The following is a 24,820-nucleotide window of genomic DNA, read 5'->3' as shown; positions in this document are numbered from 1 at the left end:
CACCCTTCACCGTAAGGTCCCAGGGTAGGTTGCACCAATTATAACACTATATATATATAGTGTTATAATATAGTCTCTATCATTCATCAAAAGCTGTATAATGAAGATGCCAGACCCAGCTCTGTGGGAAAGGACTTCCACAATTTAGGAGCTGCCACCTGCCAAGCTTCTGAGGGTGGAGGAACCACCAAGAGGGTCTCCTCTGATCTTAGCACCCATGAGACTCAGTAGGGAAGGAGGGGGTCTTTCAGATGTGTAGGGCCTGTGTGATAGTTCACTGCCCAGTGTCAGTAGACAGGGAGTCCCAACGCACTAAAGTATTGACTTTAGTGTAGAATAGACATTGTATGGAACATGTAGCAGTTCTGAAGACCAAAATGATCAAATCAGTGCAGATGGGGTAAGATCATCTCATAACTGGGATCAAGCCATTAATGTCTTTATACACCAACAGCACGTTAAACTCAATCCAGTAGGAAATTGGCCACCAGTGCAGATCTTAGTATGTTCCTGGTCTCTCACTCTTGTCGGCAATTGTCCCAAAGGCTGTAACCTTTCTTCTTAGGGGAGTCCCTTCATCCTCTTGATCATGGCCCACCTCTGGCCTCCTAGATGTTGTAGGACAACAACTCCCATAAGGTCCGGCCAGCATGGTTTTAGTGGTCAGTGATGATTATTGCATAAACTAATATTGTGCAGCTTGAAAGAATAGGATGGATAAAACCTGACTCCTCTTGGAATAAAAATTTTGGAATAAAAAAATTTTGGAATAAAAATTGTCCACACCCAATATATGGCTTCAAAGCTTTAATAACAGAACTTTCCTCAAACGCAAAAACAAGTAATGTTACATCCGGGGAGTGGCATAAACTCATGTGTTTGTCCACAGGTTTCTCACTCCTTGTGTGGTATAAAGATCATCTCTCAGCATCTAAGATTCAGATCTGGAATAGTCAATGCCATGTCCTCCAAATATTGTAGGATTGCACCTCCCATCCTCCTTGACCACTGGTGATGCTCGCTAGGGCTGATGGGAGTGGTATTCCAACAACATCTGAAGACACTTTATTGGCTACTCTTGATCGAAATCAGTGTTTCCCAAACTTGGGTCTACAGCTGTTTTAGAACTACAATTCCCAGCATCCCCAACCACTGGCACTGCTAGCTAGGGATATTGGAAGCTGTAGTCCAAAAACAGCTCGAGAACAAAGTTTGATCTAGATGAAAGTCACTCCTTCCACTCTTGTCAAGTATACTGGAGAATCCAATGGCAGTAAGGAAAGGGTTTTGCTTTTCACAGAAGTATTTCACTCAAATCCAAGCAGCACAATTTAGCCTGCCCTTTGCAATGCTTTAAGAATGCTTCCAACAGCCTGGGTGCAGGTGCCTTGCTTTCTATTATGTGAGTTATGGCCTTCATTCCCTACCCCCCAATCGCACCCACATCCCATAACCACATAGCCCAGATATGCATTACAGGAAAATGTGTCTGGTTGTGCTTCTATTAAAATCGTGATCAAAAGGCGGTGGTATATTGAAATATTTGCTTTACACAAATGCATTTGTTATCAGAAGGCCCCTTTAACATAAATGGCGTATTTCCCCTAATGTTCTCTGCCTAACAAATGGTTCGATAGGAGCGTGAGAGCCAAACTATGTGGGCAGAATGCAGTAATTTCTCTTTAACATGCAGGAATTCTGAATGCAAGTAAACGCATGCCACAGTTTATGGCGTCTAAATCTGAATAATTGTATTTCTGCGCTGTGCATCTGGGAAGATAATAAAGCCACAAAACAATTTAATGAAATATATAAAAAATCAAATGACATTGCTAAATATTATAATATGCAGAAAATATATTTTGCATATTGTCACCTAATCTTTCATCCCGGGTGCTAACAAATAAGGGAGCCATAATTGAAAGTCTTATTATCCATCTACGTAAATTGAGCACAAATTTACCTTGTTTCTTTTCCTTTGTGTGTGGGCAAATGTATTTGTAAAAGGCAAATTTATATTATTGTTTTATGTCGGTTGCATATTTCCCCCGTAATAATGAAGGTGACCAAGATAAGTCTTTGCCTTGTCAAATTGTTCCTTATGCCTCTCTACAATTATGCTCCTTGGCGTAATGAGAGGTGAGCTTCAGATGTGATATACACCTTTGTCTTTCCAAAGCAAAAAGAGGAATTTCAGGATCATGTATGAATTATATGCTTCTATCCCCCCCCCATACCTTTTAGAGAATAGCAATTGTTATGGCAGTCCGTTTATCAGAGGGGGAAGTTTCAGAGACTACATCTGGTGATTCTTTTGCATCACCTAAGAATGTTTGAATGTGTTCATTTCAGTTCCCCTCCCTTTCTACTCCTAAGGTCACTTCTCCACATTTTCCACATTAGTTTGCATTAAAAGAGAAAAAAGGCCCCATGAAAATTCATCAGCATTTTGGTATGGTTTTCTCCTCAAGTGCATCCCCCCCAAAAAAATTATTTCCCCTAATAAAAGACTTTTTTGCATGTCATTTTCACCAATAAATGGTATTTTTAATGCACGTTTCCCACTAAGATGTGCATTTTTGAACATATTACAGAGCAGTAGTACTCTGTAGAAGTGTGAATTTCAAGGGATGGCTCTGTTTCGGTTTATTTATTGCTTTAGAAAGTGTGAATTACTACTAGCTGCAATGGCTAAGTTCTCTCTCCTCTGTTGAAGGCAGCATAGCTTTGAACACCATTTGCTAGGAAGCATGCATGCTCTGCTTGTGGCACCTGCTTGGTCCCATTGAGAAGACGATCCTGGCCTGGATGAACTTTTTGACCTGACGTAGCAGGGCTCTTATTATGGAAATCATATTTCTAGTAGAAAGAAGAAAAGCAATCTCTCTACATCTGCCGCTTCTCCTCCAGGCCCAGGGCAACAGATAATGCTGAGCAGGACTACTTTAAGCCTGTTGAATATAAGGTCTACACTGAAAGTTCTGGGAAGGGACTCAATGTAGCACTTTTTTGCTTGCCTGATGGGATGACACCCCCATCTTCTCCCCTTTGTTCTGCTCTGGGGCATCTACTGACCCACAGAGAGCCAATTTGAGGAGCTACCTATCCATTCTGAAAGAAATCAGCCCTGAGTGCTCACTGGAAGGACAGATCCTGAAGCTTAGGCTCTAATACTTTGGCCATGAGAAGAGAAGACTCCTGGAAAAGACCCTGATGTTGGGAAAGATGGAGGGTACAAGGAGAAGGGGACGACAGAGGACGAGATGGTTAGACAGTACATATTGGCAGAGTGGTGGGACTTGCTTGCCATCTATTGCTAAGAAATCCAAGCTTTTCTGAAGCATTGGAGTGAATGGTGGTAGAGAACCATCCAGGAAGAAATATATATATAAATAAAAAGAAGAGTGCAAACTTTTATTGTCAAGAACTGCTGTCACTTTGTGAAACCACAGCCGTATATAAGAAATATGTGACATTCTAATAGGAAGTAATTTACCCAAGGATGTGTTTGTGCCTTGAAGTGCCTTCAACGTCTTAGCTCGGGAAACTTTGCAAGAGTGTCTGCAGAGGAGTCGCCGTCATTTTGAGCTCTGGGTTTCTGATTGGCTGACAATGTGACTTTTATAATGCTATAAAACTCTATCTCGTCGAAAACACTTTGGAAATGAAAACCAGAGACTCAATGAACTTGCAAAGGAGAATGCAGTGAAAGCAGATATGGCTGCTATTATTTAAAATGTAAGAAGGACCTGCTAGATTAGACCAATGGCCCACCTAGTCCAGTTGTTACCTAGATGTTTGTGGGAAATCCTTAAGAAGAACCTGAGGACAAGGCCTCTCTCACCTCGTGAGATTTCTCGCAACTGGTATACAGAAGCATTACTCCATGAGTTTGTCTAATACACCAAGTTGGTGGCCATCACTTCCTTCTGCGGGATAAAAATCTATAAAGGAGCGTCTCCATCCCCATTGTTCTGCCCGGACACTGAGGTCCAGCACTGAGGGCCTTCTGGTGGTTCCCTCACTGAGAGAAGCCAGGTTACAGGGAATCAGGCAGAGGGCCTTCTTGGTAGTGGCACCCGCCCTGTGGAACGCCCTCCCACCAGATGTCAAAGAGAAGAACGACTACCAGACTTTTAGACGACATCTGAAGGCAGCCCTTCTGGGAAGCTTTGAATGTTTGATGCATTACATTATTTTAATATTGTGTTGGGAGCCGCCCAGAATGGCTGGGGAAATTTTTTCTATGCCATGCATAATTTTAGACACGTTCTCCATGTTGCCTATGAAAAAGCCCAAAATGCCGCAAGCTTTCATTACAAAGATGTTGCTCCACCCACCCCCTTAATCATTTTGGTTCCCTTTAGCTGAAACCTTTCCTACTCTGCAAAGGGTCATCCAGTCCAACTGTCTGCAATGCAGCAATCTCAGTGAAATAAATCCTGACAGATGGCCCTCAGACCTTTGTTGTTGTTGTTGTTGTTGCCATTGTTGTTGTTTTTAAAAAAACTTCCAATGAAGAGAGTCCACCACCTTCTGAGAGAGTCTATTTCACCATCAAACAGCTCTTATCATCAGAAAGTTATTCCTAAGGTTTTGTCTGAATCTCCTTGTGGTGATCACACAGGGTCCCCGGATGTTTAACGGTCTATTGATCCCTGTGCCACCACTGTGTTTGCTTCCCCGCTGCCACCAATCAGTTACTCTCTGGTAAAACACTGAGTCCAGTCAGTTGTTAAAAGTAAACCAAAAAAACCAAGTTTATTTTACAAACATTAACAAGTTTATGGTTTCTCAGATAATATTCCTGTCAGTATCTTAACTTTAGTTTCTTTACCGGCCTATACCTTCCTAATACCTTCTGACTGATCAACTCAACTGTTTGAATGACTCCTCTTAACAAATTCTCTCACTCTCTCCCACCAGACTAGCCCGACCCACAGACTTTTTTTATCTGTCTCTTCTAACTCCAGTCTGTCTTCTCAACAGCTCTAACTCTCAAAAATAAACCCCCTCTGTTCTTCAACCTTATATATAGTTAACTCTGCCCCCTGGATTCCCACTGGTTAGTCATTTTACAATTAGTTAACCCTTTCCCTATGAACCCAGTATGGTGTTGCACACATAGGAGGGCAAATGCCACACTCCACTCTTTCTTGTCCTTTGATTCCATTAGCACGGGTCCTAGCCTCTACAGCAGCAGACAACAAGCTTTCTCCATCTTCCATGTAACAACCCTTCAGATATTTGAAGATGTCCATCACATCACCTCACAGAATTTTATTCTCAGGACTAAACATAACCCAAGCTTCTCTTTGGAGGAACATGATACAGGTAGATATAAGGCCCCTATATTCCTCAGACTCACCTTTTGCCTGAGATGGAACCTCCCAGTTCACATAACTCTAAAGTGACTGGGCAAGGAGAAGGGGAGATGAGATGCTTAGACAGTGTTCTTGAAGCTACTAACATGGGTTTGACCAAACGGCAGGAGACAGTGGAAGACAGGGGTTCCTGGAGTGCTCTGGTCCATGGGGTCATGAAGAGTCGGACACGACTAAGCCACTAAACAACAACAACAACAACAAAGTGAGTGGGGGTTGTGAAATGCAAATAGTAACACTCTACTTCAGAAGTCCATTGTGAAGACAGGTCAGGGTTTTTATAGATGTACAAAATCAATATAAATCACAAAAAATAATAGCTCTGCACTGTTCTGTAATCTATTCCAGTTTAATTATGAAAGGTATAAAGTGTGGGTCTCCCTCTTTAGCTGCCCATGCCAAGAAACTGTGGTTCAGATGCCTCTATTTAACAGACTGCCTTTTACATCTGCTGGTACTTTTTAATTTTACTGTTATCTCTCTTTTTTAATGTCACTGCTGTTCTGTCGTTGATTTCTTGCAATCAACACAGAAACAGTTTTGAGGTCTTAATTCACATTAAAAGTCATTATAACATTGGTGTGATTTTCCTGGGGCAGCAGAACAAAATGATAATACATTCTGGACCTGCCCATGGGGGCTGGGGAACCATGGACCCTTGGGAGGTTGTGCAATTGGCCAGTGGACTGAAAGTAACTGGGAGGTTGCAGTCTCTGCTTCCCAGGAACATCCCAGGACATCCCAGGAAAGGAAGGAATAGCCTGGCCCCATTCATTGGCTTGAATATGACACAGCTGCAATAAATTTGCTTCTCCTTTCCTTTCTGAAAAAAACATCCAGATTTTACTGTAGATTGTCCTGGGACTTCAGAAGCAGGAAGAAAGTACAGTGACCCAAAGGCACAAAAACTACTGACTGCTATTCCATCAGCAAACATGGAAGATCAGTGTATCCTTACCCATCAGCCATAGAAGGTGCATCTGCAAAGAACACCAAGAGCCTACTGTTGGTTGCCCTATGGCTGCAGAAGTATGAGAAAATAACACTGGCCCATCCAACAGCCAGAGGAAAAAGAGCTGGTGACTGTTATCCAAGCAGGAGCACCAGGCGGAAGAGAAGATTGGTGGGAGCCCACCTATTGGCCAGAGAAGGTGTGGCTGCAAGGAACTTGTCTCCCACTGTCCTGACAGAAACAATACTCTCCTCCAACTCTCACTTGCCCTGGGATTGAAGAGCTGATGAGGAGCACACACTGGCCACAACTAGTCCCCTGGAGGACCTGGCGTTGGGTGTGTAAAATTAATTAACTGATCAATAGATGGTTCATGGATGGGCCATACCACACATGGTCATATGAGAATGAACACACTGATGTTTTTAATATACAGTAGAGATGAGTCCCTTCCATTTAAGAGCATAAGAAGAGCCTTTTGGATCAGGCCAAGGACCCATCTGGTCCAACATCCTGTTCCCACAGTGGCCAACCAGATGCCTGTGGGATACCAGCACATGAGCTAAGTTCCCCTCCAGTGTCTACCAGCAACTTCCAGCCTTTGGTTCCTATAGGCTTCACCTAAAAGATAAGCTGAGCTACCTCCCCCAGAATTAGACCATGCAAGGTGGCTCAATCAACATTTCCTTTTTTTTAAGTAGACATATTTATATCTATATGTCATGGTATCTAGATCTAACCCCCTCTTCAGATGCAACATGTGCATGGAAATCAGATGCTGGCTATAAAAAAGGGGTCTACTAGCACCAGAATGTAAAGCTAAAGGTAAAGGGACCCCTGACCGTTAGGTCCAGTCGTGGATGACTCTGGGATTGCGGCGCTCATCTTGCTTTAGTGGCCAAGGGAGCCGGCATACAGCTTCCGGGTCATGTGGCCAGCATGACTAAGCCGTTTCTGGCGAAAGCAGAGCAGGGCATGGAAACACCATTTACCTTCCCGTCGGAGCGGTACCTATTTATCTACTTGTACTTTGACATGCTTTTGAACTGCTAGGTTGGCAGGAGCAGGGACCCAGCAAAGGGAGCTCACCCTGTTGCAGGGATTCGAACCGCCAACCTTCTGATCGGCAAGCCCTAGGCTCTGTAGTTTAGACCACAGTGCCACTCGCATCCCTCCATCACCAGAATGACCTGCTTGCAAATGTCCCAGAGGCATCTGCTTTGATCACTGTTGGCAATAGAATACTGCATTCGCTGGGCTTTGGTGTGATCCATTAAGCCTTTTTTAAAAAAAAAAAAAAAAACTCAGCCAAATAATAGTGCCAAACCTGAGCTTTGGTGTGTAATGGTTATTATAAACCCATAATTTTGGTTCCAAACATTCAGTTTTGTTTACCTCTGCCTCTTAGAGGGGGGAGATGGCTCCAATTGTAAGCCGTAAACAGAGGTTATTACCAAAGGTTGGCAGATCAGGGGTGAGTTGGAGTAATTATGATTTTAAAGCTGTTTAGTTGTGTCCAGAGAAGTGAACAACACCTAGCAATGCCTCTCAAGTTCTTTTAAAGTGTATTGATCCCACCTGGTAAACAAAAGCAAGGAGATATATATAAAAAATATTTGCATAGGAGAATGATAGCCTGTAATTGTTTTTGTTTTGTTTTGTGGCGAGGGAGGGAAAACATGTTCCTTGCATGGGAGAAGGGGGGAAAAGAGAGAATTGTATTTTCTTTGAACTCCCTGGAACAAAGTTCCTTTTGTATTTAATAAAAGCCATTGCTATGGAAATGAATTAGTTTACATTTAATATGCGACAGTTCGGCGTAAGGGCTATTAACCTACTTTGCACTCTCTTTTAACGGAAATAAATTGCGGTTGCATTTGCATGAGTTTGGTCAACTAGATTTGATTGGAGTACAAATAGGCTGTGACAGGATGAGAAATGGATTCATTTTGGGGGAGAACGGTGGATCCATGGGACAAAGAAACCCAAATTTGATGCCGGCTTTTACCTGGAACTTATTAGCAAATAAGGAAGGATGCAAGGCGTCAGAGCAGAGGTGTCAATAAAAATCCATCCCTATTTCAAGTAAGATGCTGCACTCCCCTGCTTCAAGTTGGGCTTGATTCAGAATGGGGTTCACAATATGCCTCAGCCACTATCCCTCCCTCTCTCCCTGCCAGTATCCACAACTTCCATAAGCAAAAGAAGGAGGGCAAAAGGCATTACCCCACAAAGCCTCTCCTTTCCTGGAAACGGTAAACAGGAAATTACTTTTCACATAGCATCCCTGGTTCTCTTCATTTTATACCTGTCTCTTCTTCAACCTTGACATTGTTCAATCGTTCAGCAGGCAGACTCAGACTAAAGTTTCAGGGGGTGAGTCATTCAGATGGTTGCATATGAACTCTGGAACCTTTTGATATCAGGCAGGTAGCTTCACTATATTGTTTTTAGTTGCTGTCTGAAGAACTTTTCGGTTTCAGTAAGCCTGTCCAGACAGATGGCTTAGGTAAATGATTTTAAACTTTTTACTGATTATATCTTTTTTATTTTTAAAAATAGGATTTGCAAATGCAACAAAAATGCATTGACTTTCTTTTTAATGACTGTTTTATTCATGGGTTTTTAAATTGGATTGATTGATTTCTATTCTGCTTTTCATGTAAATGAATCCCAAACTAACAATAACATTATAAAATAAAACAGAACATCACAAATACAGAGCAAATCATATGAAATAATTAACAAATCTTCAATAAAACAATTGCAGTCTATAAAACGCTATTAACAGCGTAGCAAGTACAAAATAAACTACAAACTCCCCTTTGCTGGGGAGCTGCTGGAAACATTTCATGAGCAACTCCCCTTCTCTGAGAGGGATCACTTCTCAAAGTGGGATTTAGACACAGCTACAGAAGCAAGTTGAAAATCCAGGAGACCAGTGAAATTGGCCAAAATGTATAAAATGAAAAATAAATTATGTTGAAAGTGTAATGAAAAAGATGGAGTTTTTTTACCATATGTGGTGGACTTGTGACAAGATAAAAACATTTTGGGAATTGATCTACAATGAAGATGCTAAAATATACCTTCCCAAAAAAATCTGGAAGCATTTTTGCTCGGGTTGATGGGAGAAGAAATTGCAAAAGTAGATCAAAGACTATTTATATATGCTATCACTGCAGCAAGAACTTTGTTAGCCCAAAGATGGAAATCACAAGAAATACCAACGATTGAGGAGTGGCAGATGAAGATGATGGACTATACGGAATTGGCCAAACTGACTAAGAGGATCTGGAACCAAGACGGCCAGAAATTCCAAAGAGTTTGGAGTAAATTTATTGAGTATATGAAAGAACATTGCAAAAATGTGAAGACACTAGCAAGACTGACATGAATCCTTTAACATAAAGTAAACATAGTATCTGACCATGGATAATAACAGGATTGGATATATGTTGAAGGACAGAAAGTGGCAGCTAAAATGAGGATACAATTCATTAGGAAATGGGAAAGCAGTTGAAGGGAGGGAGGGAAGTCACGAGCTTGGAAGATCAAATGAAATAGATTTGTTATTGTAATGTTGTTATATTTTTGGGGGGTGGTTACTGAAGGAAGAAAATAATTAAAAATATATTAAAAAGAAAAGAAAATCCAGGAGACCTATTTCCATGTGATGGCAGTTACACAAATGGAATGGAAAATATGAATGGTGGGAAAATTTGTTCAGTCTTCTTTTTGCAGGTGGACATATCAAATGCTGCTGAGGTTGCTTGTGGATTGGAATCCAACTTCTGGTCAGAAGGAATGTGATGCATGGAATGTAAACATGAAAAAGATGTTGTTTTCATAAAAGAACATAAGGAGAGCATTGCTGCATCTAGTTCAGCATACTGTTCTCACAGTGGCCGCCTTGCTGTTGTTTAGCTGTGTCCGACTCTTCATGACCCCATGGACCAGAGCACGCCAGGCACTCCTGTCTTCCACTGCCTCCTGCAGTTTGGTTAAACTCATGTTGGTAGCTTCAAGAACACTGTCCGACCATCTCGTCCTCTGTCGTCCCCTTCTCCTTGTGCCCTTCATCTTTCCCAACATCAGGGTCTTTTCCAGGGAGTCTTCTGTTCTCATGAGGTGGCCAAAGTATTGGAGCCTCAGCTTCAGGATCTGTCCTTCCAGTGAGCACTCAGGGCTGATTTCCTTAAGAGTGGAGAGGTTTGATCTTCTTGCAGTCCATGGGACTCTCAAGAGTCTCCTCCAGCACCATGATTCAAAAGCATCAATTCTTCGGCGATTAGCCTTCTTTATGGTCCAGCTCTCACTTCCATACATCCCTACTGGGAAAACAATAGCTTTAACTATACGGACCTTTGTTGGCAAGGTGGCCGCCTAGATGCCCCAAAAGGAACCCCAGGTGTGATTCCTAGCAATTGGAATTGAGAAGTATAATGTCTCTGACAGTGGATGCAGAACATAGCCCTTGTGGCTCATAGTCGCCGATAACCTTGTCTTCCATGAATTGGTCTAATCATTGTAAAGCCATCCGAGATGATAGCCATCACTGCCTTAAAGGTGTTTGCAAATGTGCATTGAATGAATGAATGCATTGAAAATTGTGTTTTATGTTTTTAGAGTATGAATTTTATGTAATATGTGCATACTTTGTACAAAGACTCCTGAGTAAGTTTAGCTGTCATGCATAAGAGTAATGGTCTTCTTATGGATCAGTGGCTGCTTAAAGAAAAGGAAGCAGAGTGTAGAAATAAACAGACAGTTAGAAAACGTGGAATCCCACAAAGCTTACCAACAGGACCTCTGCTTTTAAACTTGTTGCATGTCGAGGTCCCCAGGTCCACCCCAATAACTCACACATCACACAGAATTTTTGTTTAAAGTTTTTGGCATAATTTTGGCCACAACTTTATTAAAATACAAATTTGTGAGTGGTTGCTTAGGCATTGGTTGCGACTATCTGCCCCCACCATGGGGGACAGACTGACATTCCGCACGATGCGAAAGTCAGAATGGGGGAATACACTTGGGGGTTACGCGGAGCAGGGAACCTGCCCTCACCCCAAATGCAACCAGGAGCTCATTGCTATGGCCCGAGCCCCCTTGACAGAGTGGGCAAGCAATAGTTAGCCCCCAATTCCTTTAATGGAATCCCTTGCAGCAGCAGCATTAGAGGGGCAGGCACAGCCAATCCATGCCCCTCAACCAACCAAACCATAAACCAATGCCTAACCGCAAACCTTACAAGTTGTGACGATTTGCTACGCAGTAGGCAAAAACCAAATGGCCCCAGCCAATCAGCCAGATGGACAAAATTCCTACCAGGCCGCTCCAAAGCAGACGACCCCATGACAGGCATAGCAAGGTCAAAGTGAACAACCCTATTCTAGGGAGAGAGGGACGGGCAATCCGCTGCACGGGCGAAAAGAGGAAGCCCTAGCCTCGTGCAAGGAGTTTTAGCATTTCTGGCTGTCAATCAATAAATGGCAACATTAATTTCTTCCCAACAACAAGGGAAGCCCCAATTGCATCAGTGGCCAATGATCAGTTAGCCCGCCCCCAACTTTGGAGTGTCCTGGTGACCCCCACCGCAACACGTGCTCTCCATGAAGGAGAACACGCTTTAATAAATGACCTGGAGTTAGGATTGAACGATGAGGTAGACCAGGTTTGCGGGGGACACCCAGTTGTTTGGGCTGTTAAGAACAAAAAAAGAATTGTAATGAGCTCCAAAAGAATCTCTCCATACACATTGAATGAATATTGAAACAGCAAATGTGATTCAATGTTACAGAATGTAAAGTTTAAAGGTGAAAGGTAAAGGGTCCCTGGACAGTTAAGTCCAGTCAAAGGCGACTATGGGTTTGCAGCACTCATCTCACTTTCAGACCGAGGGAGCTGGCGTTTGTCCACAGACAGTTTTCTGGGTCATGTGGCCAACATGAATAAACCACTTCTGGTGCAACGGGACACCGTGACGGAAACCAGAGTGCACGAAAATGCCATTTACCTTCCAGCCACAGTGGTACCTGATTATCTACTTGCACTGGAATGCTTTGTTTAGATGTAAAGTTTAGAGCAACCAGATAACTAAAAATTTCCTTCATTATGAGGACTGAACTGACAATGATGGACCAGGAAAGAGATCTTGGAAATTGTGGCAGAGGGGTCGATGAAAATGTCAACCAAGCTGTGAAAAAAAAAATGCATATTCTATATTAGGGATCGTTAGGAATGGGAAACTGCCAATATCATAATGCCATTATACAAATCTATGATGCAACTGCACTTTGAATACTGTGTTCAGTTCTGGTTGCTGCACTTTGAAAAAGTGGAGCTAGTCAAAACATGAGAAAGGGGCAAGGAAAATTATCATGAGGCTGAAGCAGCTCCCTTATGAAGCATGTTTACAATGTTTGGGATATTCAGTTTAGAAAAGAAAATGCAAGTAAGTCCTATAGAGACCAATAAAAATTACATATGATGTGATCCAAGTGGACAGAAATAAGTTTTCTTCTTCTTTCTCTCATGACAGTAAAGCCCTCCGTGAAGTTGTCAGCTAGCTAAACCTGACGCTCTACATAGCAACCTAATATCACCCTGAAGCACACCTTAAGAAACCGGAAGGTATTTTGAATGCCCTTCTGGTAACTTAGCACAGTTCACACAGCCATTGGAGAAATATACTTTGTTTTGTGCTAAGTACTAAAGGAAGACTATTGAATAGGCCTCTACTGATGAGTGAATGGCTGCTGGTTAAATTTTACAAGGATCGTGGGCTGCGGTTGATTTGGATCCCCGAGAATTTAATAAGCCCGAAGGCTTGCATTAGCAGCACCACAGACAGCAGCCAAACCTGCAGACCATTGGAGCTTTATCCCTCATGGCCATAATTCACAGCCTATCTGTTTACCTCTGGTGCAGATGGTTCCTTTTGGCCAGCTATGAAGCTGTTTCCCCTCCCCCATTCCCCTCTTCCCACACCCTCCTGTAGCCATTGCAGTGAATATGAACATGGATATGGCCACATGAGCTCGGATATTGCCAAGTGAATAAATATTTGCCGAGATCAATGAATTCCACCCTTCCACTCCCCCCTCCCTCCCTCGCACACATACAAAAGGCACCGTATTTTACTGCAGCCACTCAAACAGAAAAGATATATATAACTGCTGGGGCAGTAGCCCTTTTCCTGTTGCACAGAATCATTGCAGCGTGCATATCACAGGCGCACAGCACACCGAAATCCCCTGAACATGCGGCCTGTGCTTTTAAAAGGCTGGTGTTCACTGGTGCACATGGCTAGTTTCAAGAGTGCATTTTAATCATGCACATGGAAGGGACCCCAAAGGCTCATCAAGTCCAACTCCCTGCCTATGAAGATAATACGCCCAATTACACTTTGCTCCTGTATTCTGCAAACACACCACATGCATAGGTGAGGATAGACATCTCCTTCTTCTCCTTCTCCTCCTCCTCATGGTCCGGTTTACAGGCGATTGAAGTCCCAGCAGGGAACATCAGGACCAGGGACAAGATGACAGGGTGAGAGCAGGAATGGGGGTCCAGAAGCCAGGAGCCAAGAAGCTAAGGGTCTGAGGGTCAGGAAGCAAGGAGTCATAAAGTCAAGGGTCTGCGGATCAAGAAGCAGGTGAGGCCCAAGGATCAGGAAGCAAGAAGCCAAACGCAGCAAGGCAGGAAACGTGTTGCTGTGGCAAAGAGCCAAAGGGAAATGCTGACCTTATATCCCTTCCCAGCTCTTGCCACCAGGTGCTGTGAGTTACCAATTGGCCTCACCTGTGTGGCCGTGCCTTGCCTCTCCAGAACAAACTTAGGAAAGCACCAGTCCTGCAAAGTCCTATTAGTCACAGGGCCTGGCTCCTGCACACACACCTGACACTCTCCTTTTCCTTCTCCTTCTTCTTTGGTGACCTTATCACCAAATTCCATCACCTGAAAAATCATAGAATCATAGAGCTCGAAGGGACCCCAAGGGTCATCCAGGTCACTCCCTTGCCCAATGCAGGAATCATAGCTATAGGATGGAGAGCTTTAAGAGACTGTTTTCACTCAGCTCTAGCATTGCTCCAGAACAAGGGGTGTGGAGGGGAGCAAGAACATCCCACTCCATCCTTAGCTACTAGGCCACACTGGTTTTCTGTGGTCCTGATGCAAGTCTGTGTCAGGTGCAGTTATCTTTTTCAGCACAACAGCCTCATTCCCTTCTGAGTATCCATTGGGGAAGGGCTGTAGCTCACTGGCAGAGCATCTGCCTTGAATTTGAAAGGTCCCGTGTCACCTCCAGGTTGGGCTGGGAGAGACTCCTCTCTGAAACACTAGGCAGCCACTGCCAGTAGACAATACTGAGCTAGATGAAGCAATGGTGTAAAGCACCTTCCTGTGTTCTGGAAGTCATGGTCCAGAGGTGGGCAGGACCACAGAAAAATGTGTGCAGAGCAATGAATGGAAATTATTTTTCTTCATATAGTAGAGTAGTTTTTGCACACACTCGTGAACCCCTTTCTTCCCTCCATCCAGACAAGCAAGAGGCATTAATGAGAGATCCATGACAAATTTCAGCCACACAAAATCACTCAAGGAGGTTGTGAAGCAGGGCTGGTCATCAGACATAGAGTAATCAAGCTATATTTGTGGCTGTGCAAGATGATAGATACAGTTGTACCTTGCCAGTCAGACGGAATACATTCCGGAAGTCCGTTCGACTTCCAAAACATTCGGAAACCAAAGCTCCTGCAGCCAATCAGAAGCCACAGAAGCCCCACTGGATGTTCGGGTTCCAATAGAATGTTCGAAAACTGGAACACTCACTTCTGGGTTGCGATCATTCGGGAGCCAGTTTGTTCAGAAGCCAAGGCATTTGAGATCCAAGGTACCACTGTATATCAAACCAAAATGCATATGACCCCATCTGTGTCTGAGGTCTTTGGGAACAGTGATTAGCAGGCAAGAAGCACCTGTTAGATCAGGCCAATGGGCCTGTCTAGCCAACATCCTGTTCTCACAGCTGCCCCCATAATAATAATAATAATAATAATAATAATAATAATAATAATAATAATTTATTATTTGTACCCCACCCATCTGGCTGAGTTTCCCCAGCAACTTGGGGCGGCTTCCAACGAAGATTAAAAATACATCAAAATGTCACACATTAAAAACTTCCCTGAACAGGGCTGCCTTCAGATGTTTTCTAAATGTCAGGTAGTTGTTTATCTCCTTGACATCTGATGGGAGGGCGTTTCACAGGGCGGGTGCCACTACCGAGAAGGCCCTCTGCATGGTTTCCTGTAGCTTTGCTTCTCGCAGTGAGGGAACCGCCAGAAGGCCCTTGGCACTGGACCTCAGCGTCCAGGCAGAAAGAAGAGGGTGGAGACGCTCCTTCAGGTACACTGGGCCAAGGCTATTTAGGGCTTTAAAGATCAACACCAACACTTTGAATTGTGCTTGGAAATGTACTGGGAGCCAATGCAGATCTCTCAGGACTGGTGTTATGTGGCCCTGGCAGCCAGTCCCAGTCACCAGTCTAGCTGCCGCATTCTGGATTAGTTGTAGTTTCCGGGTCACCTTCAAAGGTTGTCCCATGTAGAGCGCATTGCAGTAGTCCAAGTGGGAGATACCTAGAGCATGCACCACTCTGGTGAGACAGTCTGTGGGCAGTTAGGGTTTCAGCCTGTGGGAAACCAGCAAGCAGAACCTGAGCACAAGAGCCCTCTCCCCTCCTGCAGTTTCTGGCAACTGACATTCAGAAGCATTAATGTCTCAAGTCATGGGGGCAGAGTCTAGCTATCATAGCCAGTATCCTCCAGCCCCCTTTTAAAGGCATCCAAGTTGGTGGTCATCCTTGCTTTCCATGGGAGCAAGTGTCATAGTTCTGATGCAGGAGGAAGTAAACTAGATTAAAAATAGCAAATGGGTATGCAGTGATTTGAATTTAGCTTGGATGGCAATAAGACATGGCCACATATGTCATCCATAATTACATATATCACACTTTACTTTGGGCATCGTTCCATTAATTCCTTTTTTAAAAAAATGCTTCATTCTATTCATGGGGACATCCTGCTCTTTCGATCCCAACAACATCGTAAAGGAGAAGTGGTTTTTGGAAGAAAGCTGCATTGTCTTCAGTTTGTTCCTTAATTTAAGCTTGCATCTGCTGCATTACATTTTCTTACATAATCTAGAGTTTACACAGATTACACAGTAACAGTGTTGATCAGTTGCAATGCCTCCTCCTCAAAAGCTTAACTCCTCTAGATACTTGCAAAGAAAAGGAAAGATGGAGAAGAAAAACTGATAAAGGGAATATATCTAAGCCAGGGGGAAAAACAACTCCAGATCCAAGGAGGAGGAGGGAGGAAACCCATCAGTCTTGGATAATCCTGCAAAATCCTAGCTTCATATTTCCAGCCTCAAATCCTCAAAGGTGAACCCCTTGACCTCCTAATTTAATTGAATATTGTCCTGCTCTCTACAGAATTCACCCACTGGCCTTGAAACTGAACTGTGCTTTCCCCTCTCAGATGGAACTAATTAAACGCTCACTGAGAAACTTCATGAATCTTCCCCAATTCCTTTGTTTGTATTTATTTATAAAGTTAAGGCATCTACAAATGCATTCAAAATACATATAAATAAAACACATAATTTGGATATGATGAGTATCTGTAAATACCAATTGTGTATATTGCAGGAGAGCAGGATATCAGTGGTATAGCACAGCCTTTATTTCTTTATAAAAATATTTGTGTTTACGGCAATCAGAAACATAAAACCATATAATAAAATCTATGAAAAAAGTTAAAAACAGAGATCAATTAAGCAAAATGAAAGGACGTGTGCTTAATTGCTTGCATAAGCCTGGTGGAATAGAAAAGTTTTCATCACGAGTTAAAAAGGCACTGGCTGAACCTCTAGTTGCAGAGAGTTCCACGGGACTAGGTCAATGACACTAAAGGCTTGGTTTCTTGTTATTGTTGAATGAGCCTCGCCAACTCAGTGAATGACCAATAACATTCCTGCAGATTATTTCAGTGACTGAGCTGGGTACCCTGGACCTAAGTTGTTCAGGGCTTATGTAAATCCATACAAGGACCTTGAACCAGGTTCAGAAATAGATGGGCACCCCTTGCAGCTGTTTTAACAATGTTGTTCTGTACCAGCTGGAGCTTCCAAACCTGACCCATGGGGATCACTCAGGCCCAAGCCTCTACATTTCCACTGAAAAGTATTTCAGCTTTCAGAAGTGGGAAAAACCCCTTTTGCCTGAGACTTCAGATGGTGGCTGCCAGTCATCAGATGGTCATTAGGTGTGTGCATCAGATTCAGATAAAACACAAACTGAAGCAGGACCTCTGGAATGATTTGAGACGGTGAGGAGATTTAGATATTTTTGTATCCAAAAGGTGTGCCCTTGCATAATGTAAACTATGCTTACTCAACCAGACACTCAATAGAAAGCATATTTTCTGACCTGTTGCTTCCGCAGACTTCATTTCATTTCGGCTTCCATGGACACCTTTCCCCCATGTTGGCTCCATCAACAAGATTCTTCATGGTTTGTTATTTTCAGAGAGTTAGTGTGTTATAATGGTTTGGATAGCTTAATTAGGACCTGGGAGACACGGGTTCAAATCCCCATTCAGCCATGCAGCTCACTTACCCTAGTCCTTTGCTTGTAGATAACATTGGTGCAAAGGCTCTTGCAGATGGGTGACTTTTAATTTTGTGAAAAAGAGGAATCCAGTGGAACAGCTGTGCTAGCAGAAACTCATTGTGCAACAGATGGCACAATCAATCGTGCAAAAATATCACCAGCAACCAGCTTATGCCACAATGTTCTACTTGTGCAAAACATTAGCATTATATTGGCTACAGCCCACAGTCTCTCCAGCTAACCTACCTCAGAGGGTTGTTGTGAGAATGAAGTGGGGGTGGAGGGGAAGAAATATGCATGCCACCTTCAGCTTTCTGAGGGAAAGGTGGGAGGTAAATGTGACACGTGGATAAATAAAAGGAAACGCTCCCTCATTTCTCCATTTATTGTGAGAGGAAGTCCCAAGTCATGTGCACCCAGCTCCTTGAGAGATATAATGAATTGCAATCAGGAATATAGTATTCATTATTGAATCAATTTCCAGCTTTTACCCCCACAGTAACTGTGTGACGGATGGAGACAGAGAGCTGCCCATGAGTGACAGGAGGGAAAGCGATCTCCCCGAACGTGGAGAGCAGACATTTTATTTAAGGAAATGGCAGCGAAACCAGTCCTAATAAATAAGCCAAGTTGACTTAAGCACTTATAATGCCAGTGTCTGTGATAAGCAATGGAAACATTAATATCAAATGTTTCACCATAAACGAGTACGGTGGAGTTGAGGGTGATGTATTGTGCCTCGTGGTCGGCAGCGTGGCATGCTTTTAAAATGATGCTTATACTCATTATTGGGGTTTTTGTGTGTGTGTAATGGTAGGGAGAAAGAAGAAGGAAAAAAGAGAGAGATAGAGGAACAAAGAGAATGTTATCTGCTAAAAAGGAACAGAGACAGGGTTTGCTGATAAATCCTTGCCTTGGAGCCTATCCACAGCTATACAACGATTCTTTCCATCTTCAAGGCTTGAGGACTTTCATGCATAGTGAGAGGCAGGGCTGAGCCTAGAAAGGAATATCAGAAGAGCCCTGCTGGATAAGGCCAATGGCTCTGCTACTCCAGCATTCTGTGGCCTCCAGATGTCCATGGGAAACCTGCAAGCAGGATCTGAGCAGAAGAGAACTTGCCCGTCCTATGGTTTCCAGCAACGATGGTACAGTGGTACCTTGGTTGTGAGTCGAGGACCCGTCACCCACATAGGATTATTATTGTTGTTGTTGCTGTTGTTGTTTTGTCGTTTAGTCATGTCCGACTCTTCGTGACTCCCTGGACCAGAGCACGCCAGGCACTCCTGTCTTCCGCTGCATCCCACAGTTTGGTCAAACTCATGTTAGTGGCTTCGAGAACACTGCCCAACCATCTCGTCCTCTGTTATCCCTTTTGCCTTGCACTGGATTTTTCCAGGGAGTCTTCTCTTCTCATGAGGTAGCCAAAGTATTGGAGTCTCAGCTTCAGGATCTGTCCTTCCAGTGAGCACTCAGGGCTGATTTCCTTAAGAATGGATAGGTTTGTTCTTCTTGCAGTCCACGGGACTCTCAAGAGTCTCCTCCAGCACCATAATTCAAAGGCATCAATTCTTCGGCGATCATCCTTCTTTATGGTTCAGCTTTCACTTCCATACATCACTACTGGGATTATAATAAGACACAAAGACACATTGTTTTTGGCTAATGGGCAAAATAAGACCACAACTTTATTGGTTACAGCATGTGAGTAGTATTGGCTTAGGTATTGGATGAAACAGCAATACAAGACTCCACCCCACACAGCCGGGAGTCATATCAGGGTTAACAACCAGTAGGAGGAGCTTGTTGATGCAAATACAACTGGAAGCTTGCTCATGATGTCACTGGGGGTCATGCCATGGCTCTAGCCACCAGCTAGATTCCTTTCACGGAATACCCAAAAGAGAAGGGGTAGATGATGGCCCATACAGAATCCTCCAACACAGCACACATATTCCAATGCCTAACCATGAATACCAGAAAGTTGTGATGAGTTGTTATGAGATAGGTGAAAAAAACCAAGGCAGACTGGGGACAGAGCACTGCTGCGGCTGCTTAAATGCAGCAAACCCCAGCCACCAGCAGGCCCTATTGGCTGGCTGAAGGGCTGGGTTGCGGCAGCAGGGCAAATCAGAAGCAGGGAGGCAAATCAGAAGCAGGGAAGCTGTTCCCACTCACAACCCCTCCCCTCCGGGAAGAGAAGACACCTTCTCAAATGCCTTGGTACTCAAGCAACTTGGAACCCAAACACTAAAACCCGGAAGTAAGTGTTTCGGTTTGTGAACTTTTTTTGGAAGTCAAATGTGCTCCGTTTTGAGTGTTACGCTTCCGATTTGAGTGCCATGCTTTCATTTTGAGTGCTACGCTGAGACCTGTCTGTTTTTGCTATTTATTTTGTGGTTTTGTTTTTGCGGCTCTTTTCCATTTTGTTTTTGTGACTGTGTGGAACCCAGTTCAGCTACTGATTGATTGACTGTGTGACTGCAGTTCATTGTTTATTGCCTTCAATTGACAGTGATCTATAATTATTTTTGAACTGTGTATTTTGAAGAATTGTGTATGACCTTCTTTTTTTAAAAAAAATATTATTATAATTTATTTATATATTTTAAAAAATCAAATCAATTTTCTCTATACCCCCAGTTCGTAGCTTGCTCTTGCTGACTCATATAACCCTCAGACCAAATGGTTGAGTCTCAGTGACAACACTGTCCAAGAAGAGGAAAAACAACAACAGAGAACAGATTGTTTCAGAAGCCTTAAACAAAGGGTGATGCGTCGAGAAATAAACTAATTCCGACCTGACAAAACAGTGTGCCTTTTATCTGATAGTCATTACCCATATTCTGCTGCTGCAATGAAATGCAATTATAAATTTGAATGGAACAGATGTATTACATGGAAATGTTTTAAAAATTATTAGGAACAGCTTTCGAATTAGTGGTAATAAAGTGATACCTGCAGCCTTCACTTGTTTGCGAAGATGCGTTCAATAGCAGAAAAGGGGGGGAGAAAGGAGAGAGAACATTAAAAGTATGTTTATTTTGATTCGCTTGTTCGATGCGTGTTGCACTTCCATCTCTTTGAGGGTCTGTTAGAGTTGCCACCTTTTAATTTGATTGTTTTGTATTGGTCCAGGCAGTCTCCGAGCCAGAAAAAAAAACCTTCAGTTTTTAAAGAGGAGTTTTGACAAGATTGTGGGAGATGCTGGGATTTCACCCCCAGCATCTGATCTGTGGTCTTCCTAGCTGAAAATTGCACCTCTGTGCTGTTTGCCCTGAAAAGTGGTTTCTTTCTTTTTTTTAATAAAAAAGAGATATTTATTAAAGTTTCAAAAATTATATAAAAACAAAAGAAAACAACAATACAAACAAACACAAACAAAAACAAGTATAGTTTCAATCCCTTATTTTCTTGTAACTTACTTTCCCGACTTCCTGAAACTTCCCCTTTCTGTATTCCAATTTCTAATTATTAATTCAGCAAATCCTCTCCCTTATTTTTCATTTAATTTTTAGCCTTTCTTTTCTTTTTACTTAACCATTACAGCTGGAAACCACATAATTTCTAAACCAACGTCATTCTAACATTCATTAATTTTGCAATGTTTCCTAAGATAGTCCTTAAATTTCTTCCAATCTTCTTCCGCTGTCTCTCTTCCCTGGTCTCGGATTCTGCCAGTCATTTCTGCCAGTCCCATATAGTCCTGAAAAGTGGTTTCAACTCTCAGACGTGTTCTGCAGCTTCTTCACTGGGGAAAATAATTTCCTTGTAGCGGATACTCCACCTGTAAACCTAAAGGCCTATCTTCATGGAGCGCAATCAACCTGTATCTGGCTGGATGCCGAGGAGGGGTGGGAGGAAGCAGCCGGGGAACCTCCAGAGGAAGAAGGCTCAGAGCCAGGGAATTGGTGGTGGGATGACCATGAAAGGTCAGATGGAGAAGAAGGAGCAGACTGGGAGGACGAGGTGTCGGAAGCTGAAGATGCAACAGGGTTTAGTGAGGAGGAAGAGGCTTTGACAGAGGGCAATCCAAACTCAGAGGCAGAAGAAGAGGAGGGCAGAGATTAGACAGGTTCCTGAAGAATCCAGGGAGTCTTCCCCTCACACTGCAACCATCTCCATCGCCCCGCCAATCTTCCAGAACATGTAGACAAATGAAGAGGGAAGAACAAAGAGAGACAAGGCAAAGCTGCCTTAAGCTGCTGGGGAAGGAATTGAAGGAGGACCCTTAGAGAGCAGGGACCTTCAGTCCTCACAACTGCCTCACTGGGGCAAAACCTCCTGGGAAGAGTTGCTGTGATCACTAGACCTACACTGTTTTGGTTTCTTGAATAAAGAGTTAACTTCACTGACACCGGTGTGTGTTTTTTAAATGCTGACCTATTCCTGACTCTGGCTCCTGACAGCAAGCCAGTCAGTAAATCACACAGTTCAAAGCTGGAATTAAGTCTTTATTAACAAAACACGATCTTCACAGACTTGGCTGAGTTTAAGGCTTAATGAGCACAGCAGCTCATGCCCTGTAGGTCCTCCTACATGAAATCAGTTGCTAAAGTTCCCTGACTCCTCGTAGCCACCTATGTCTCCTGTGTGTAGTCTCTTCCCATTTTGTATCCTGAAGCGACCCGGACCCTGCAATCATCATCTGAGATCTTTATTCACGTGCCTCCTCCACGAGAGGTCCAGAGGGCGGCAACATGAGTACGGGCGCCCACATGTTGAGGGTGGCAACATGTGGTGGCTCCCTGTTTGTGGAATGCCTGACACCTTTGTTGAACTTTTTGGCCATGCAAACCTGGCTTTGGGCTGATTCACATTCTGTGGCTTTTTAAATGTGTTTGTGGGCGGGGATTCGTTTTTGTTTTTATTTTATTATGTGCTTTGTATTTTCATTTTGCATTATTCTGTTGTGAACCACCCTGGCAACTTTGGATGAATGGTGGTATACAAATGTAATGGATAGTAACAACAACCACCACAACCACAGGTGTTAGCCTGTACAGTCATACCTCATGTTGCGTTTGCTTCAAGTTGAGCATTTTCAGGCTGAGTCCCACGGTGACCCGGAAGTACTGGAAAGGGTTACTTCCGGGTTTCGCCACTCATGCATGCACAAAAGTTGAAAATGATGTCACACACGGGTTTCTGGGAGATGATCTATAACGAAATGAAAAAGATGTCAAAATTTAAATTTGTAAAGAAACCAGAGAGCTTTCTTTTAGGAATTACAGGGAATGAGATTAGAAGAAAAGACTGTAAACTTTTTCAATATGCAGCCACAGCAGCAAGAATATTACTGGCCCAGAAATGGAAACAAGAGGAGATACCGACAATAGAAGATTGGAGACTGAAGCTGACTGACTATGCAGAATTGGACAGATTAACCGGAAAAATTAGATATCTTCAAGACCAAAAGTTCATCGACGACTGGGGGAAATTTGTTGAATATCTGAAAAGAACTTGTGATGTACAAACAACACTGGTGGGATTTCAAGAAGCACTGTGAAAACAGAGCTATATTGCTAAAAAAACAAATAGGAGTGGGAGGGAAGTTTAATGGCAATATAAACAGAGAAATGAGTAAACCGAGAAGTAATTATGGATGATTGTCAGAGAAGCCGAAGGAAGTCTAAAAAGAATCAAATTTGTGAGAATTTGTGAAAATTTGGCATAATTGTATTTTTGTGTTGGAAAATAATAATTATTTTTTAAAAAGAAAAAAAAAGAAAATGATTTCACACACATGCACAGAAGCGGCGAATCGCTACCCGCGCATACGCAGACGTGGGTTGCGTTCTGCTCATGTTGCGAACGGGGCTCCGGAATGGATCCCATTCGCATCCAGAGGTACCACTGTAATAACAACTTTGATTCCTGTTTTCCCTTCATGCCCTGCTTGTTGGGCTTAGGATGCAGGAGAAGATGAATGTCCACCTGGCTCTGGTTCAGCTCTTTGCCCTATCAGAAATCTATGCCACTGGTGCGCTCCATGCCACAACGTGATTTTAATATGACGCCAACCATATACAGCTAAGCTTCTTGGGCAAGCCCAGTGCTGCTGTTAAATTGGGCCCGAGGAAGCACAAGGTGGTCACCGCAGGAAAAACAAACAAACAAACAAACCCTGGATCGCTTTCTGCTCTTGCTAATTGACATCCCAAAGAGGATTGATAGCCAGAGGTGATGGGTCACATGATCATTATCCCTTCGGAACAGGCCGGGACAGACGGCAGGCATACCTGTGAAGCGACGCCTGGGCTGGAAGGCTGCTGATTTGGAGAGGAAAAGCGAGTGTGACATGATGTAAACCTCCGTGTCAAAATTATGGGGGTACACGGATTTGCTTTTAAGCCCAGCCTGTTAGGGGTCTTCGCAGTCAGGGCAGCCGTGGCCCCAGAGGAATTATTAGCCGGCATTGCATCAGCCCACCTTTCCCTTGATTGACTCAGGATCCAGGGCCTTAGAGCAAAACAGCAGCATTTCTCTTCTCCCGGTTTCCCCTTGCCATTACGAGGTTGAGGGCACCAGGCCTCGTGAAGCGTCTTACTGCCTAATAATAGATGGTTCTGTGTACAGGCTAGCAGTATCCAATTATTCACTGCAATCTCCGTGGGGGCAAGGGGAGGGAAGAGAGCGACGGAATGGAAAGGAGGAAGGGGAGGAAGAGGGAAGTTGCCGTGTTCATTACGGCTTGGCCTTAAGAAAATGCGCCCGTCAATCCATCAGGAATGAATTTTGTTCTCTAATATTAATGTTTAAGGCGATGCTCTTCTGGCGTATTGATTCTCCATAGGC

The sequence above is a fragment of the Podarcis melisellensis genome (genome assembly GCF_964234715.1).
Source record: "Podarcis melisellensis genome assembly, chromosome: 11".
NCBI lineage: Eukaryota > Metazoa > Chordata > Lepidosauria > Squamata > Lacertidae > Podarcis > Podarcis melisellensis.
The sequence above is the reverse complement of the archived record's forward strand: the minus strand, read 5'-3'. Positions refer to the sequence as shown.